The 18170-nt window shown below is 48.3% G+C and overlaps 1 protein-coding gene across 2 annotated transcripts in view; it reads right to left on the bottom strand.

The window, feature by feature from the left end:
• LOC119179251 (glutamate receptor ionotropic, NMDA 2B-like) overlaps nt 1-18170 on the bottom strand; it is a 207174-nt gene that overhangs the window by 85034 nt on the left and 103970 nt on the right. For both annotated transcript variants that reach the window (XM_075869078.1, XM_075869079.1), the window contains one exon: nt 13893-13988. The gene's annotated coding sequence lies outside the window, so the exon portion shown is untranslated. The remainder of the gene's footprint in view (nt 1-13892; nt 13989-18170) is intronic.

Genomic DNA, 18170 nt, shown 5'->3' with positions numbered 1-18170 from the left:
CCGTATAGCAGTGAGCTCCGCTAATACGGATGGGAACGGTGCCTCTGTTACGTAAGAGCAGATATGTTGGATTTCAGGTTGCGCGGGGCATACGAGACTGGTGTGCAGAACGCAATTATCGGTAGCTGCGTCTACGTATACCGCTAGTGAGTTCTCGGTGGTAGTGACGATGCCCTCCTGCGCCGCTTGTCGGGTGGATTGTCGCAGGCGGGTCAGTGGTCGGTTGTCACTGGCCTGTGCCTTGAGCCATGGTGGAACTTCTGCCACGGGTGCGTCAGGCTGTGGCAGCGTTGAACCATAGTAGTGAGCTAGAGCTGCCGCCGCAGGAACAGCTTGACTCTTTAGGTAGCGAGCGACTCGACGCTGGTGTACAATTTCGTCGATGGTGTTGAGCTGCGCTTCCGCCTGGAGGGTCGTGATAGGTGTCATACGGGGAAGGCATGTAATCGCCCTCATGGAATCTCGGTTGGCGGTTTCGAGCAAGTCCCAGTCTCTCAAAGTCAGTCGTTGAAACTGAGCTTGATAAACGAGCCGAGGTTGTAGGATTGATCGCACCAAGATACGGGCCATTCGAGAACAGGCACCCCCCGTCTTTTGAGAGATGCGACGAATGAGATGGAGGGTATTAGCACTCTTCCGGCGAGCAGAGCGAACCCACGCATTCGCAGAGCCAGATGCGTCCAATTCTACCCCGAGCACACGTATAGTGGATACAGGGGTGAGGGTATGGCCATTTAGGCTCAAACATATCGGCGTCTGCAGGAGGCGACGGCGACCTCGTCTGTTGGTGATAGACATGAATGCAGTCTTCGTGGCAGATAGTGTCAGTCCTATGCGCGCACACCAGTCCGACGCCTTGTCGAGAGCACTCTGGAGTGCCTCCTGCTGGCGTTGAAGGTCTGGATGTAGTGTCCACACAGTCAAATCATCGGCATACAGGAGGAAGAAGGCATCTGGAATGCGTGCTAGTTGCCACGCGAGGGGCAACAGGGCAATATTGAAGAGTATCGGGGCTAGAACCGAGCCCTGCGGTACACCCCGCTTCATTACAAAGTGTCCGGTTCGTTCCTTGCCTACTCTGATGCAGAAGGTACGGTGTGCCAGAAAAGACTCCACAAAGTCGCAGACGCGAGGCGGAAGTTGAAGCCATTGCATTATGTGATTGATCGCAGAGTGGCTGACGTTGTCGTAGGCCTTATGAACGTCCATGGCGAGAAGGGTTCGAATGCTGCTTGATCTTCTTCCCACAAGCACCATGGACGTCAAATGATCTAGGCCATCTTCCGTGCCCAGGTGCGGTCGAAAGCCAATCTGGGCCGGATGGTACCAGGCGTGCTTTTCCAGCCACCAGGAGATGCGCGACGCCAACATGCGTTCAAGAAGCTTGCACAACGTACACGTTAGAGCAATCGGCCGAAGATTAGAGAGGCTGTTCGGGTGCTTTCCCGGCTTAGGTATCGGCACAACTTCGGCATGCTTCCACGATTCAGGCAGCCCTCCGGTCGTCCAGACTGCGTTAAGCGTGTCCAGCAGCCACTGCAGTGCAGGGCCATCCATGTTCTTGAACACTTCATAGGAGATCCCATCTGGTCCTGGTGCCTTGCGTACTTTTGCCTGGTCAATTGCTGCCTGGAGCTCCGCCATCGTGTATGGCGCTTGCATGCCTTCGATGTCCGACGGACTGGGAGTCACGCCAACCTCCGGAGGCAGGTTACACGGACAGTCGAATTGTGGTGGGGCCAGGTTGTAGGCCGGGAAGAAAGCCTTAACTATTTCTGGAGCGAACTGGCTTGGCGTGCATCCAGAAGACAGACACGCACTGGCCGCTGGGTCCGGCGTACGGGCGCCTAGTTCCATACTCCGGAACGTTCGCCATATTGAGGCGGTTGAAGACGATGGACCGAGTGACGCACACCAGTCCATCCACCGTTCGCGGGCGAGACGCTTCTCGCAGCGACGCGCCGCAGCGGTGAGTCTGTTGAGGTTATCACGAAGCTCAGCGGCTGCCGGATCTCGGTTTAAGGCCAGCTCTGCACGACGGCGTGCTGCCCACAGACGCAGAAGATGTAAATTTGGATGTGGTCGGTTCTCCTCTACCCAGCTTGACTGCGTGGCGGCTTGTACAGCTCTGGTTAACACCTGCAATGGATCAGACGATGTATCAGCAATCGAGTCGTTCAGTTCATTGCGGAATAAGTCCCAGTTGGTTGTGTAGCATCGACGTCGGAGGCGGCGCTGGTTATACGCGGCCAAACCAATTTTCAACGGATGGTGATCACTCCCCCAGCAGTCTGGTTCTAGGTCCCACGAAACGTCACACATGCCCAACCACCACGAGAGATCGGGCGCATAAGGTGGAGCACAGGGATGATCCCACCGACGTGTAGAAGTAGCCGGGGCATTCAGAAGGACAAAGTGCGCGTCTGTAAATGTGTCTAGCACGATGTTGCCTCTAGCACTGGAAGAAGGGTAGCCCCACGACTGATGAGGTGCATTGAAGTCTCCCCCAACTAGTACTGGGCACCCAGGATAGGTTTGACGCAGGTGAGCCAGCCACCCCAAACGCAGTCGGGGAGCGCTGCCACTATACGGACGCACGTAAACTGAAACCACAATCACGTCAGTACGCGGAAGTCTAACGAGCACTGCCACCACTTCTTGCCACTGGTTACACCACTGCAGCAGGGGAACCTGCGTTTGAGGATATGTAGTCACAACATACACTGCAGCCTTGCCTGGAGGTCCCAACGCATTGGTGCAGCGTCGATCAGGGATGGTTGGGGAATCATACGCAGTGAATCCAGGGATGCGTGGAAGCGAATTCGTTTCTTGTAGAAGCAGGCACCAAGCGGGGAGCTTCCCCAGCGCAAGGCGATAGCGAAGCTCACCAACTTTATTTCCAAGTCCCCGGCAGTTCCACTGCAGGACACAGTGGTGGCGCGTTGCTTTCAAAGGAGTGGTCATTGCGGTGGAAGGTTGGCGAGCACCACCTTTGAAAGCTCTTGCAGTTGCCGGGCAACAAAGTGGAGGAGCTCTGCCGGAGTCATCTTGACTGGTGCTGACGCGCTTGCGCAGGATAATTCAGGCACAGAAGCAGCGTACGGCACGTCTGTACCGCGCATCGCAGTTGGTCCAGCGGGTCGAGCGAGATGGGTTCTGCGTTGAGCGAGGCGCTTGACTTCCATTTGGAGCTGCTGTATCTGTTGGTCAAGCTTCGCCAGATCGTCTGTACCCGTAACGCTCAATTTAGGCGTATTCGCAGGCTGCTGAACACGTTTTTTGCCCCGCTTGACGGCGTCGCTGTACGTGGGGACTTCATAGCAAGCATTTTCAGGTTCTACCAACGCTGGTGTGTCCTCTTCGGAGGGGGACAACAGTTCAAACCGGTTGCTAGTCGGAATGTCGGCGTCCCTTTCTTCTTGTGTCACCGAACGCTGGCGGCGCTTGCGTTGGCGACGGGCTTTGAGAGCCTTCTGTTTAACTGGACAATCTTTGGACGTTATTTCATGATCGTCCGTTTGGCAGAGCCCACATTTGTACGTGCGCGTCTCGACGGACTCCATGGAGGTGTCTGCGGGTTGGGGACAAGAATCTCGCATGTGACCGGTACGAAAACACCGATAGCAGTGTACCACACCGGGCTTGTACACATGAAATTTCAGGATGCATCCATAGTACGTAATGCGGCTTGGTGGCGTTCGAGGCCCTTGGAGAGTGACAAGGCACGTGCGTCCACGGCCCATATAACGAGCTGTTACAATCTTGTGTGTGGAGCAGGTCAAAGCAGTGATAAGGCCCTCCGGCGATTCCCCTGGGTCAACCCCAGAGACCACATACCGACGCAAGTCCGAGCCGGAACTCAAGTACGCTTGCACCTGTACAGTACAATCAGCTGTGACTGGCAGAGTTTGCAGGTGGGTGAGGCGGTCAACGTCTGCTAGCGAACGCACCCATACGGATACGCTGTTGGTGGGATGGTGAATGGAGAAACCTTGAAACGCGGTGGTTTTGAGGCAGGTGTCGAAGGCTGACTGAAGGAGGCGATTTGACAATTTTGATACATCGAAGCACTCACGAGGTTTTACGACGACTTTGTACTTAGACTCGGTGCCAGGCGAGGCGACAGCTGCCGGAGAGGGGCACTCCCGCTTGCTTGCCGGTGTGGCTGAAGCAGACAAATCATCTATTCCCATTTGTGAGTCAGCCACGCGTTTCGCACTGCGTTTCGGAGCGGATGATGGTTGTGATGGCTGCGTCTTAAGCTCCGCTGCAGCCATCGTTACTGGTTCACATGAAGAACACGGGAGCGTTGCCGCTGCCAGATGCAACCGGCGAGACGCCGGAACTGTCCTGGCGAGCGTCCCACGCACAATGTTGAAGTGAACGGCTCCAAGGGTGGTTAGTCCAGGTCGTCGATGGTGTCCGGAAGAAGAGTGCTTGGGGGCGACCCCACGGCCTCGTCCAGGGCGTCCGGCAGGTCTGTCCTTAGCCGGTGGGGCCAGAGAGCTGGGCGGCGTTGCGTTGAGCCAGGGCGCAGAGAGTGGGGGAACGCCGGTGGGGCGATGGTCGCGCGAGCCGATGCTTTCAGCCGATCTTCACGGAGCCGTCGAAACGCGTCCGCTCTCGTCGGCAGCTCAGCTGCGTCTCCCCGACCACGAACTGTTCTCCAGATATAAGACAGCGGCTTATGAGGGTCTAGAGATTCGCAGAATGCTTTCCAGCGTTTGCTCTCCAGCTTGTAAATGCGTCGTTGAATCTTTTTCTGGAGCCGCCTTGCTTCCCTCAGAACGTAAATTGATCTTGTGCGTCTGTATCGTCGTTCAGCACGCCTTCGTATAGCTCGTAGTTTTTCCAGTTCGATGTCAAACTGTGTCATTTTAGACGAAAATATTAATTTACATTTGGAAGCTTGCATAGCTTCCACTATGGTATTTTCCAGGCTGCAGTCGAGGCCTTCTTGGCAAGCGTTCTCAACACGCGATGTAAACATCGACCAGTCAGTGCCAATTGCAACACCGGAAGAGAAATTTTTTATGATACCATCGATCGTCACGTAGGTGGTTATGTGATCACTCCCATGGGTCTCCATATCGCAAAACCACTTAACTTTGTGAGAGAAGCATCGTGACACCAATGTCAGGTCAAGGCAACTGCCATACGTGAGACCCCGCAGATATGTGGGGGTACCATCGTTCATGATGGAAAGGTCGTAATCGGAAGCGAATGTAACAATGTTCCGGCCCCTGGCAATCATCCTAGTGCTCCCCAAAACATGTGATGGGCGTTGAAGTCACCGATGATGATCCAAGGCCCATCGGTCCTCATCAGGATGTCTTTTAATCTGTCGCAGTCAAATCGCGATGACGGAGATATATATCCACCAATAAGCGTGAACGAAACTGCATTCTTCTTTACACGAAGACACACGTACTGATTGTCGTCATTTGAACTTATTGGGTGCGAAAGATAAGTCAAGTCTGTGCGAATGTAAACAATTACTTTGCTTCGTTCTTCGCAAGCGGCCGAACAAAAAGCTTCATAACCAGACAATCCATAAGGCGTTGATACGTTTGGTTCACATACAACAAGTATAGGGAATTGATTGGCCCGAGCAAATTGGCAAAAGTCCGAGATACGGGAATTCATGCCTCTGGCATTCCATTGAAAAATCGACGCACTTTTAACTTCAGTGCGGAAGATGAAATTTCGTTGAGCCATTGTGCTTATACAAAGTTAGAAAGAACTGGATTCAGTGCATCCAGTATTTGCAGTGCAATCTTAGCAGACGGATATTGTATGCTGCTCAGTAGCGTGCGAATCATGGCAATTAATGATTGCACGATTGCCGTCACTTGCCTATCTTGGTTGGAAAGATCTCGAACCGGGATCGCGGACTGGCCGTCATGAAACTCCTTCGGTTCGCTTGATGATGTTTCCCTTTGAATTGCAGGCCACTCTGTCGCAGTTAGGGTATGCTCACTGGCTTTTTCCTTTACAGCCTTTCCCACAGCATGTGGTCTGGGCGGTAAAGGAGGTAGTACTGATGAGGCTGGCAAACGTGTCGAGGAGGTAGCGGGCGTCCTCGAAGACCGACGTCGACGTGAAAGACGCCTTCTGACTTTAGCTGCGGATTCTCGATGGGATGAGTGATCGCGCACCATCTCCTTCAAGATGGCAATTTCCTTCTGAATCCGCGGGCAGTCCTTCGATGTGGCTTCATGGGATCCATTGCAATTAGAGCATTTCTTGACAGTTGCAACGCACTTATCCGCTTCATGGTGCTCGGCGCAGCGGTGGCATACCACCGAATTCTCGCAGACGCTGCTCACATGTCCAAGTTTCATGCATTTACGGCACTGGAGAGGCTTTGGATTGAAAGGCCGCACAGCATGTCTGAAGTACCCCACCTTCACATGAGAGGGGAGGGATGTGCTCCTAAACGCAATCTTCACCCAGCGAGACTTGCTTAGCCGGGTGACATCAACAATGGGAGTATCAGTTGTTGACTTGACAAGAAATTGTAAGTCATTATTGGAAATAGTCACATCAATGTCGTAGATCACGCCGGTTACTACATCACATCCCAAGGGAACATGAGAGCGCACCTGGTTGCCGTCCATGTCAGTTACACTGCGCGGAACGCCCAACGCACTTGCGTGCAAAACGTCCACAGCCAGTATATTCTTTCTGGCGTTCACTCTTATGTCCGTGATCTCATTAGGCACGAGCGTTTCCAGAGACCTCGACACAGACTGTCTGTTAAGGCGTTTCATGCCGACGGTAGGAAGTGCAGGCAGAAACAGGGTGATATAAGTGTTCGATTTTGGCGCTTCACTTGCAGTTTGAATAGTTGAGGATGAGGATGTCCTCATGTTTCTCCTCTTCGCTTTGCGGCTCAGCACAGGTTGGAAACCGTCATCTGAGAAGTCCTCACTGCTGAGATAGTAAGCATGAGTATCTTCACTGTCGCTGTCACTCGCTTGTCCCATCCGCTTCCTGGGGGCGGCCGCCGCTGACGCCGCTGGTGCCGGCAGGCGCCCGGGATGGTCTACATCCATCCCCTCCAAGGGAGCAGCGAAGACTGATCAACAAACTCAAATTACAACTGAAATACGCCGGAGTTAGCAGAAGTAGCTTCTATTCAAAACACACTTCTTCGTCTTCCGCGCACTATGAGAGTAGACAACAAAGTTACGCTCTATCTTCACCCCTGAAAACAAAACAAGAAACACCTCGGTGGATCCCTTCTTCCGACGCATTGGTACAACACTAAAGTAAAACGTGTTCTTACTGAAGTGTTTTAATGTTTACTGTATACATCCATACAAGACAACTTGCGCAGTGTCTACTGATATACAGCAGCGTGGCCCCATTTGACAGGGAAACACGGACATTCACGCTTGTTGCATATGCGCTACCACAAAACAAACACTTGTGGTAGTTGCAGTATAGTTAACGATAAGAGCGTAATGAGTGAAAGTGGTGTGGCTGCCAGAAAAGCGTCCCTGGCTGGACGCAGAACTTTGGCCAGGGCCATCATCCCGCGGTCTGTTAAAGAACGGACGGACGAACGCTTTTCCACACTCATCATCAATAACTCAGTGGATATGCCTTGAAAACCACTAACGCAGCATTTTAACTTGGATGAATGCTATCAGTGAGGCTACAGTGGCTAGCATAGCCCAGCCACTGTAGTGAGGCTGAGGCTTGCGCTAAGCTCGCCACCTCACGGTTGTGTTAAGAAGTTCAGAGAATATCACTTATCGTATTTCAAACGAGTCGTAAGGTACCGACGTGTAACCACGACAGTGTTAGAGAATATAGCCGCGAAGCAGCGGTCTGGATGCATTATTTCACTTTACCTGTGAGACAACACTCCGCCGAAAAAGGGCATCGTGACATTGAAGTGCGTACACATAAAAGGTGCGTTTCCATCGCCTGCGGAGTGTAAGACCGTGGCGCAGTGAATAGCGTACCCGGAAGTGGTTCTTACGGACCGGGTGCAGTGGGTTCGACTCCAGTTGAAGGGTACATTTTTTTTTTTTTGCCTGCCGATTGTGCGCATTTCGTCGGTGTCCTTTCCGCGTCGGAAATACGTCACTGACGTCTTGGCAGAACCCGACATGAAACACTTTCGTGGTAAAATAAACAAAATAAAAGAGTCATTAAGTGACCTTCTGAACAGTAGTCACTGTTGCGTACGCAGTTCATAACCTTTTTCAAGCCTGCAGCTTTCCATACAGTTTACCTGTGAGGCTGCCGCAACAACGCTTTTTTCTCAGTCATGCGCAAATAATACGCACTGATAGAGTTTGCGGCGAGTCAGCTAAAGAAATGTCTCGCCACAGCGCGAACTGGTGACGATGATAACTCCGACGATTTATGCTGATTCGCATAACGATGACATGCCGCCGTGTCAACCGCTTATAGCCACGAAAGGTTAGAAGAGTTGTTTATTCCACTAAGATGTTTGAGGTTCATAAGTACAGCACTCGAAATGGCTTCTCCGGTTTTGTTGCCGTGGTACCTCTACAGCTTTGACCCTGCATTGAGCATCGCAATCTTGATTAGCAGGAATTTTCTTTTGAATATAGGCGTCGGTCTACAGTGCCGTTATGAACTGCTAGTATGACACACACGTAGTGCATTGTTTGGGCTTTGTGGTGCATTCGAAGCGGAGTGCAGAAACAGCTCATGTGCAAAGGAGTGCACACAGAAGGGGAAGGGGGGCGAGGTTAGAGGGAGTCGCACAGTCCTCCCCATACATTAGCTAACATTAGCATTAACATTAACTAACATTAACAATAGCTAACGTTAGCTAACATTAGCTAACATACATTAATATAAGGTTGCTGCGACGAACCTTCAACCCACTTTTTCTGAAGGGAAACCCTGCACACGTTTATACTCGTGTACATACATTGAAACCCACGTTTAAAAAATATAAGATGATTATCGTTGCGCTGTAGCCCTCACAGTCTTTGACATGCCCCGTAATTATATAGTGGCCTTAGTGCTTTTTCTAAGAACACCCAGAATTTGTGGTTCTCATTTTAAGATTGATAGCAGATTTCGGATGTAGCAAAACCTTCTTCAATCGTGTGTTCTACCACGAAGTATTAACGTGAAATCTTCAAAAGTTTCATTAGGCCCAAAATCAACCGTTGGCTTCAGTGGCTATGGCTACAACACGAGCGATGCAGAAAGATCATCGTCGTGTCATCACGTCCACTAAGGGCATCATGACGTCAGTAAATGAGGGGTGACGTGCGTTAACACGTCATTACTTGAAATCGTCATTTCTTCAAACGCGCGCCGATCCCGAAGACACGGCATAACCCCGATAGCATGCCGAAAGCGTAGGGGAAGGGGGAATTAGTATGTCATCAATACAATCAACCAAGAAGAAGGGATAGATGGCTTGCGCCATTAAGTCGCCTAAGGCGAATGCGTAAGAGTCAGTCGCTTATCAAGTTCTCAAGCGCAGCGTGCTTTCTCAAATCGAGGCATTGTTATGCATTTCAAGCCAAATAATCTATGTTAGTTCGCTGTAAGTGCGCTTATGGGTCATACGTCAGCGATCTGCGCCTCTTCATTGCAACGCTGGTGGGCCGCGACGCGCAAACGCTCCACCCATTCGCATTAGCGCATAACTCTGCAACATATATGAAGCGTAACACGAGATACGAGTGACGTCATTGCGAAAAACGTTGGCACCATAAAAGCTCTGCGAAGACTGTCGGCACAGCTATACAGCTATCGCAAATGCAGAGCGCGAAATTAGACATACGGATGAATGGCTAATGCACCGTGAGCAAAAGTGCTGAAAAGTAAATAGTAAAGTAGCGAATACAAATCCATTTCGCTCCTGACATTTTCGCTGTGCGAGGCTGAAAGAACTGTCTACGCAGTTTCGCCTGACGACGCGGAAGCAAACGCGACTTCGAAAACGACATCGCCCTCGTAATTTGTTCTCCTCATCGTGCCTCTCGTCGGATTTCTTCATCACACGTCCTCAAGCTTGAATGAAGCAAGATGTTGGGATGATGTGGGCGGAGAAATGACACAGCAGCCTTTAATCTTAGCCACCCGTCTGCGCTCGTCTGCACATGCACGTTCGGTGAACTCAAATGGGTCTCTCTTTTTTTTTTTTGTTCTATGTAGATGATTTCGTTAGTACGAAAGCAATAAATATGTCAGTCCAAAGCTGAGGCTGCGGGGAAAGGTACCCGAACTCCAGCAAAGAGCGTCCTTCAGATTGATCAAGCCAGAGTTAAATAAACGTATTTACGATCCAAAAAATAAAAAAAATTAATAGGAGGGCCCGCGTGTGGAATTCGTTTTAAGGCTGATTCAGCGCGAAAATTGCTCGAGCTACGCAACTGTTTCAAGCCCTTCGCAGCTTTTCCTACCCCTTCAAACAATTACTACTTAAATGTCCCAATTTCTTCTACTCGGCTGCCAACGACTCCTCGATCGCGTGCTGTGCTGCGGAGGCTGTAGAACTTTCGTTGGAAAGTCAAGGAAGACAGCGCGCGGCCCACCTGATGTAGAAGGAAGAAGCTTCACGTGAGAGGTGAGCAACTAATATATCTGTCAGGCTTCAGTCTCGCCGAACTCATGCAGGAAATCATGCGCGGAAAGGAAGATGCCGGAACGCCTTATGTCTTGAATAATATTCTTTATAGCGAAAAATTATTTGCCTGATTCCATGTACCCTGCTGACAGGTACGAGTTGCAAACATCTCGTACAAGAAAAATTGTGTGCCTACTTCACCCGTTCGACGCGTGTCGATTGCTAATTAGAAGAGTCGCTTTGTATTGACAACGACACCACAATAAATACTTCACGGGCTCGGGACCAGGTGCAATGAGGAAGCTAGAGCCTTATAAATTCTCTCAGGACACGCCTATAATTTGCAGGAAACTGCTACAGTCGTTTCGGCTCTCTGGTACCTTCATAAAAAGCACTCCATACTCACAGAGTGAATGATAATGAGTGGGGCGAAGCGTGCGTCAATTTGTCTGTCCGTCTGTCCGTCTGTCTGTCTGTCTGTCTGTCTGTCCGTCCGTCCGTCCGTCCGTCCATCCGTCTATCTATCTATCTATCTATCTATCTATCTATCTATCTATCTATCTATCTATCTATCTATCTATCTATCTATCTATCTATCTATCTATCTATCTATCTATCTGTCTGTCTATCTGTCTGTCTGTCTGTCTGTCTGTCTGTCTGTCTGTCTGTCTGTCTGTCATTCCGTCCGTCCGTCCGTCCGTCCGTCCGTCTGTCTGTCTGTCTGTCTGTCTCTCTGTCCGTCCGTCCGTCCGTCCGTCCGTTCGTCCGTCTGTCTGTCTGTCTATGGCTATGCTGTGCTGGCTATGCCGGAGAGATGGACGGCTGTAGACCATGAGGAGCTTCGCCACTAAAAAAGGTAGTCATATGATGTGAGAAGGTGTTGGTGAACAACTTCATACGAGCCAACGAATGGACAGTTTGCAATAATCTGCGAGACGGCTTTCCTGTAAGGCTTCTTTTCCAACAAAAAACTCTCGTTCACAGACTGCTTTTTTCGCTCATTGTGCAGCGAAGGCATGCGAGCACGCAAGTACAAGAAAATGTCACCTCTTCAAATTCCAGCGACGGAACGCGAGCACGCGAGTACAACACAATGAGCGAGAAAAGCAGTCGGTGAACGAGAGTTTTTGGTTGGAAAACAGACCTTACATGAAAGCCGCCTTGCAGATTATTGCAAACTGTCCAGTGAGGCATGAGCCTATGCCGCGCCAGGCGTGGCAGAGAGACCCTTTCTCCCAGCCACCTTCCTTGCCCGCTGGATGGTCCATATTTGATCTTCCCGATCTGATCTCATCAGCGCGGCTGTCCTCGGCACCACAAGCTGTTCTCAAAGGCACTTAGTCTTGCAAACAATAAGAAAGCACGGCTCAGTATCATTCGGGAGTGGGGTGGGAGGCGGTGGAATAGGGAGCGCAAAATAATGAAACTGGAAGGAGAAGCCACTTTCTCGATAGATGAGCACCCTCATCACCAGGCGCGAGGCCACCGCGCCTCTGTTTTAATCAGGTCAGCCGCCGGGAGCCCGGTGGCACAGAAAATGGGATCCAGTGCTTCCCGCTGTATTCAGAGATTCTTTGTTCTTGTATACGAAAAGGACAAAGCTGTTCAAAAGAGTGCGAGAGAAGAAACGCCTTCACAAACTCCTGTCTCTCGTTCTTCTTCACACCCTCTCCAATCAGATTAAGAAACAGCCAAAATCCGTCTTTCGTGTAGCTTCTTCTCCCTCTGCAAAGTTGACAACTGGAAACCCACTCCCACGGTTTGCCTCCAGAAAGCTGATAGTAAGTGCCACCTTGCGTGATTTTTTTTTCTTCGCAGTATCATCCTAACGATTAAATCTCATGGCTGACTAGGACTGACGTATTGATGCACGGGAGGCTTCCAGTAAGCGTGGCTCTTACTCCAGCACTCATATGAACGTGAAACTGGCCGAATTTATCTATGGATAAATTCGGCCAGTTTGGCCAGGCCAGGCGGCCAGGCGTTGCACGTTTCGGCAAATTCGGCCAGGCGTTGCACGTTTGTACCGCCTATTCAAGTGATACAAGCAGCTGCACACTACGTTATGAAACATGCTAGAGGTTACATTCGCAACGCTGCTGTCGCCTCCTGCCAGCCGGTCTTCGCCACAGTGACACGGGCACTCGTGACCACTGGATACATTGAAACAGATTACTGAAGATATTGGTCAGTTCATATTAAACACCGGCCTATCGGCGCACATGTAATACCCATACACAGAAAAATTATACCTCAAGAGCAAGTACAAGTCACGATTTTGAAAAATGCTGATAGAGACCTTTCACAACACCCCCGTTATTTTTATCTATCTATCTATCTATCTATCTATCTATCTATCTATCTATCTATCTATCTATCTATCTAATTGATTGATATGTGGGGTTTAAAGTCCCAAAATCACCATATGATTATGAGAGACGCCGTAGGGGAGGACTCTGGAAATTCGGCCACCTGGGGTTCTTCACCGTGCACCGAAGTCTGAGTACACGGTCCTACAGCTTTTCCGCCTCCATGAAAAATGGAGCCGCCACCGCCAGGATTTGATCCCGCTACCTGCGGTTCAGCAGCCGAGTACGTTTGCCACAAGACAACCACGGTGGGTCTGTCTGTCTGTCTGTCTGTCTGTCTCTGTCTATCTATCTATCTATCTATCTATCTATCTATCTATCTATCTATCTATCTATCTAATTGATTGATATGTGGGGTTTAAAGTCCCAAAATCACCATATGATTATGAGAGACGCCGTAGGGGAGGACTCTGGAAATTCGGCCACCTGGGGTTCTTCACCGTGCACCGAAGTCTGAGTACACGGTCCTACAGCTTTTCCGCCTCCATGAAAAATGGAGCCGCCACCGCCAGGATTTGATCCCGCTACCTGCGGTTCAGCAGCCGAGTACGTTTGCCACAAGACAACCACGGTGGGTCTGTCTGTCTGTCTGTCTGTCTGTCTGTCTGTCTCTGTCTATCTATCTATCTATCTATCTATCTATCTATCTATCTATCTATCTATCTATCTATCTATCTATCTATCTATCTATCTATCTCATTTTGTACTACAGGCAACACTTGCTGTAATCTGTGTGACATGGTGCAGATTCCGTGCGAGAAAGAAACACTGCAGAAATAAAAGGTACACGAAGCAAGCAAGTTGTGCAGGGTTTGCTACACAGCAGTGGGTGGGCGATAAAATGGCAGGAAAAGTACTGTGAGTTAGGAAAGTGAAAACGTGCATGATACAAGTCTATCCAGAGTTGTTTGAATGCTTTAAAACAGCAGTAAACAAGGATGTGCTACCTGCAACGTTGAACGTAGGTAGCCAGCAGCGACGATATTCAATCAGCAGAACTCAAATTGCCGCAGCTCTCGTGCTATATGCATCGTACCAGGACACTGGAAAATAAAAGAAGAGAGAGGAAAGAAGTTACTACAAAAGTGGCAATGTTATAGCACTCATGCAGGAAATACTAACGACATTAGTGATACCGAGCAGGCCTAATTACGAGCTCGAAACTCTTAAAGTACATACATATATGTGATGCATGCTCTGTGATCGCCAGAAACTCCACCAAACAGCCTAAACAATATTTATACGGCCTTGTCAATTACAACAGCACTTACACGAAATATAATACTATCTGAGGTATAGTGTCCAGAAATCACCCACTTATACGATCTTTTCATTGACCTGCTTATGAGAACATAAAATGAACTTTGCGGGATGTCTTACACGACTTTTGTATGCGAAAAATAGTTGTCCTAAATGGAATAACTATTAGAAGATACTTCCTCGCAGCAGCCTGTATTGATGTAGAGCAAGAGTTTTACTCGATACAAAATTCAACAATTCCGATACAAAATCCTACAATTCCTGTTCCAGGTCTTCTCAGTAGACGTTCACATCAAGCTTACCACAAAAACAATCGGCAGTGACCGCAACAAATTGAAAGCCAGCGACCTGACAGCGTGTGCCTCAGGCAAGAACGCGTGTTCAGAAGCGCAGCATTCATTAGACGGCACGTGTCCCACAATTTTGAACCTGCACCAGGATCCACGTACATCCAGATAACCATGCCAGAATGAACAGCGACCACTTTATATTTTTTTTCGCTTCACTGCAAACTTTTGGAGATTGGCTCTTTAACGCCATACGAGTATATTGTAAGCTAGTTTTTTTCTTATTGTTCACCGACAGACAGACAGACAGACAGACAGACAGACAGACAGACAGACAGACAGACAGACAGACAGACAGACAGACAGACAGACAGACAGACAGACAGATAGATAGATAGATAGATAGATAGATAGATAGATAGATAGATAGATAGATAGATAGATAGATAGATAGATAGATAGATAGATAGATAGATAGATAGATAGATAGATAGATAGATAGATAGATAGATAGATAGATAGATAGATAGATAGACAGACAGACAGACAGACAGACAGACAGACAGACAGACAGACAGACAGACAGACAGACAGACAGACAGACAGATAGATAGATAGATAGATAGATAGATAGATAGATAGATAGATAGATAGATAGATAGATAGATAGATAGATAGATAGATAGATAGATAGATAGATAGGCAGCTGGGCAGACAGTGATTTGGGTTTGCTAAGATTAGTTGTTATACTGTTATAGAGGAGTACCATTGGTTAAATATACTGCGAATAACGAAAATACAAAAAGCTAGCAATAACCCATGGCAGAAACAAACGTCCCACACCACTGAACTCAAGGGATCTTTCGCTCAGTTGCGTACATACATAGATCACTACCACGATAGCTTGCGGTCCCTTCAGTGAACTCCGTATCTGAGACAGAGCTCGTGTTGCATCTTCCGTAGCGTTCGTATTAGATTATGACGCTGTTAGTTGCAACGAACCGGTAGAAATATGGCCTGAGCTATACCCTCCTTGTATACACCATATTCTGTTTGTTCTTTAATTTCTTTCGTAGACATCGCGATCCCTTGCGCAGCCAGCGCGAAATGGCAATACGAGGGAATACAGTCTGTGATGCCTTTAGGACCGAGTACGCACCACGAACCACTAGGGACCGCAGCTGTCTCTCTATGTGTAAGCGACGCATCGTCTCCAGCTTTCCTCGCTTCGTGTAACTCGCCCCATGTCCTATAAACAGTGGCGCGACCAACGCAGCGAGACGTGTCGCAGCCTCTTTGCCGACGCGAGGCAACAGTGCAGTAACAAAGGCACTAAGAAAACAGAGCGAGGCGGGAGCTTAAGCCAGAGAGGCTAATGCGCAGTATCGTCCGCAAACATCACGCCTTAGATAAATCACGACACGGTCTCAAAGGGGCATCCAATCCAAAGTCTTCACGCACTGTCTGAATCTATCTGTCCTTTTTTCGCGCTCTCCCTCCATGTCTCTCTCAACCAACCTTCCCTTCAGTTTTGTTGTATAATTTGTCCCTGTGCATTCATTCATTCTGTTTTTTTTTTTTATACCAGTGTCTCTGTCTCCGTTGTCTTTTGTACTTAGCTATCTCTGTCTATCTATCTAGTTTTATATGCTCTTCTCCTATTTTGCCCTTTCTATTTGTTTCTTTCTCTTTACATTTATCTACCTACATATGTCCATAATGCTGTTTTTATGTCTCATGCTATCGTTTCCCCCTTTCCTTGAACTCTTCAGCTCTATGTCACTGTCTTTTTATCTACACTGAGTTTCTTTCCTATGAATCTTAACGTATCTTCTCATCTCTGTCACTATTTCTCAGTTTTTACTTTTTTGTTTTTATGTGCCTATCACGACACTAAAAAAAGAAAAAAACATCCTAATTTTTGGGTATCCACTCGAGGCGACTTTTGGACAAGTAGACTTGTCTTCTTCTTGGCTCAGTTAACTAAGCGCCAGTCAGTTACAGCCTTGAAGAAGAGAAGTCCACAAATGGTGGTCTGAAAACACACACAGCCTGTTTACGAATTTTTATCGCAAGTTTACATACTAACGATCATGAAATTTTTCGATCCCGCAATTTGTGTTGATTTCTTTCTTTTTATATATAGGCATATCTCTACTTATCGCTCCTCTTTCTCATTACCCTTTTTCCTTTCTCCATTTGTCTCTCTAGCTTTCTTTATACCAATATTCATATGCGTTCCTCCTTCTTAATCGATCTCTTCATCTCTGTATACGGCTATTTTTCTTCCTCTAGTCGTCGTGTCATCCATCTGCATGCCTCTCTTTTCCCTGTGTTGAGCCACCACTCTCCAAAATGAATAGATTCCGTTCACTTCTGTGGATGCCTGCATCGTCGATTTCTCCCCTCCTTCTTCTAATAAAAACTTTTGCTCTTCTTCGATTTGTGTTGTCGCTGATGGCTTTTCGTCTCTGGGGAAAAATGGAGGGGAGACTCAAGGGAATAGGGAGCGCTTTGCGTCTCAAATTTTTACGCCTCTTGCAGCGCTTTTTTTTTAAGCGCGGATTCTTTAGCTATGAAGTTCGTCATCGAAACCATGTGAAGCCTTTCCATGGCGCTTGTGGTGAAAAATGTTATCACGGTCATGCAGACGAAATCGAGAGCTTGATTGCTAACGAGTTGACATTGAGTAACCACGTTTTTCAGCAGTAATTTGTGCAAAGTAGCGTGCATACCTACCAAATCACTCGCAGCCACATCTTCAATGCCATTACCAATGAGAAAATAACGCATGATTCAGCACTTTTCTGCATAGTCGTAACTTACTATATTTATTTGATCTCAACCCCTAGAAATGTTAGCAGCTAGAACGAAGGCATGTAGTTAAATAACACGCAGTGTTGATCTACGCCATTGATTGATTGATTGATTGATTGATTGATTGATTGATTGATTGATTGATTGATTGATTGATTGATTGATTGATTGAATGAATGAATGAATGAGTGAGTGAGTGAACCCGTTTAAGGAGGTCTTTTCAATCTGAGCAAGACAGTGCTGCCTCCTAGTGGTTGTGTTAAAGGTTCGAGTTGCGGTAGGCTTGCGCAAACCTATGCGACGGGATTACTGGCTGTGTATTTCTCGCACATGAACACACTGTGCGGTTTATCACGTGGCGATGGTTTATATGAGGATGCGAAAATATTTAACATCCGAAGACCACCATGGCATGGGCCCACTGGACGATCTGCCATAAATTGGATTTTAATATTCTTGGATCTCGCGTGTCCTTCCCAGAAAGTCCTTCGAGCTTTCCTACAGTAACTAAAGGTCAATGGACCGAAATAACTCACTGTAGGCAGGCGTTCATTTGTCTTGGGTAATGGGACCAACCAAAAAACTCCTTATCTTTGTTTCTATTGTTACCGACACTTTCTCCGGAGCCGGAGCGTAGATGATGAAGGAGCAGCGTGCCTTGCCCACACTGCTCCATTATGATTCGTTGTGTGAAGTTTCAACGCACCATCCCCACTGTCTTCTTTTCGACTATTTCCCACTATGACACTTACGACACCAATGCAGTGCGAAGACAATGTATTGGTGTTAAGAAGGGGGGCTGTTTCCCAGGGTGAACTTCAATGCCTGGGGGTCCGTAAAGACGGTTCTTTCTGCAACCTT

The sequence above is a fragment of the Rhipicephalus microplus genome, chromosome 7 (assembly GCF_043290135.1).
Source record: "Rhipicephalus microplus isolate Deutch F79 chromosome 7, USDA_Rmic, whole genome shotgun sequence".
NCBI classification, from domain to species: Eukaryota; Metazoa; Arthropoda; class Arachnida; order Ixodida; family Ixodidae; genus Rhipicephalus; species Rhipicephalus microplus.
This window is presented reverse-complemented; position numbering and strand designations above follow the sequence as displayed.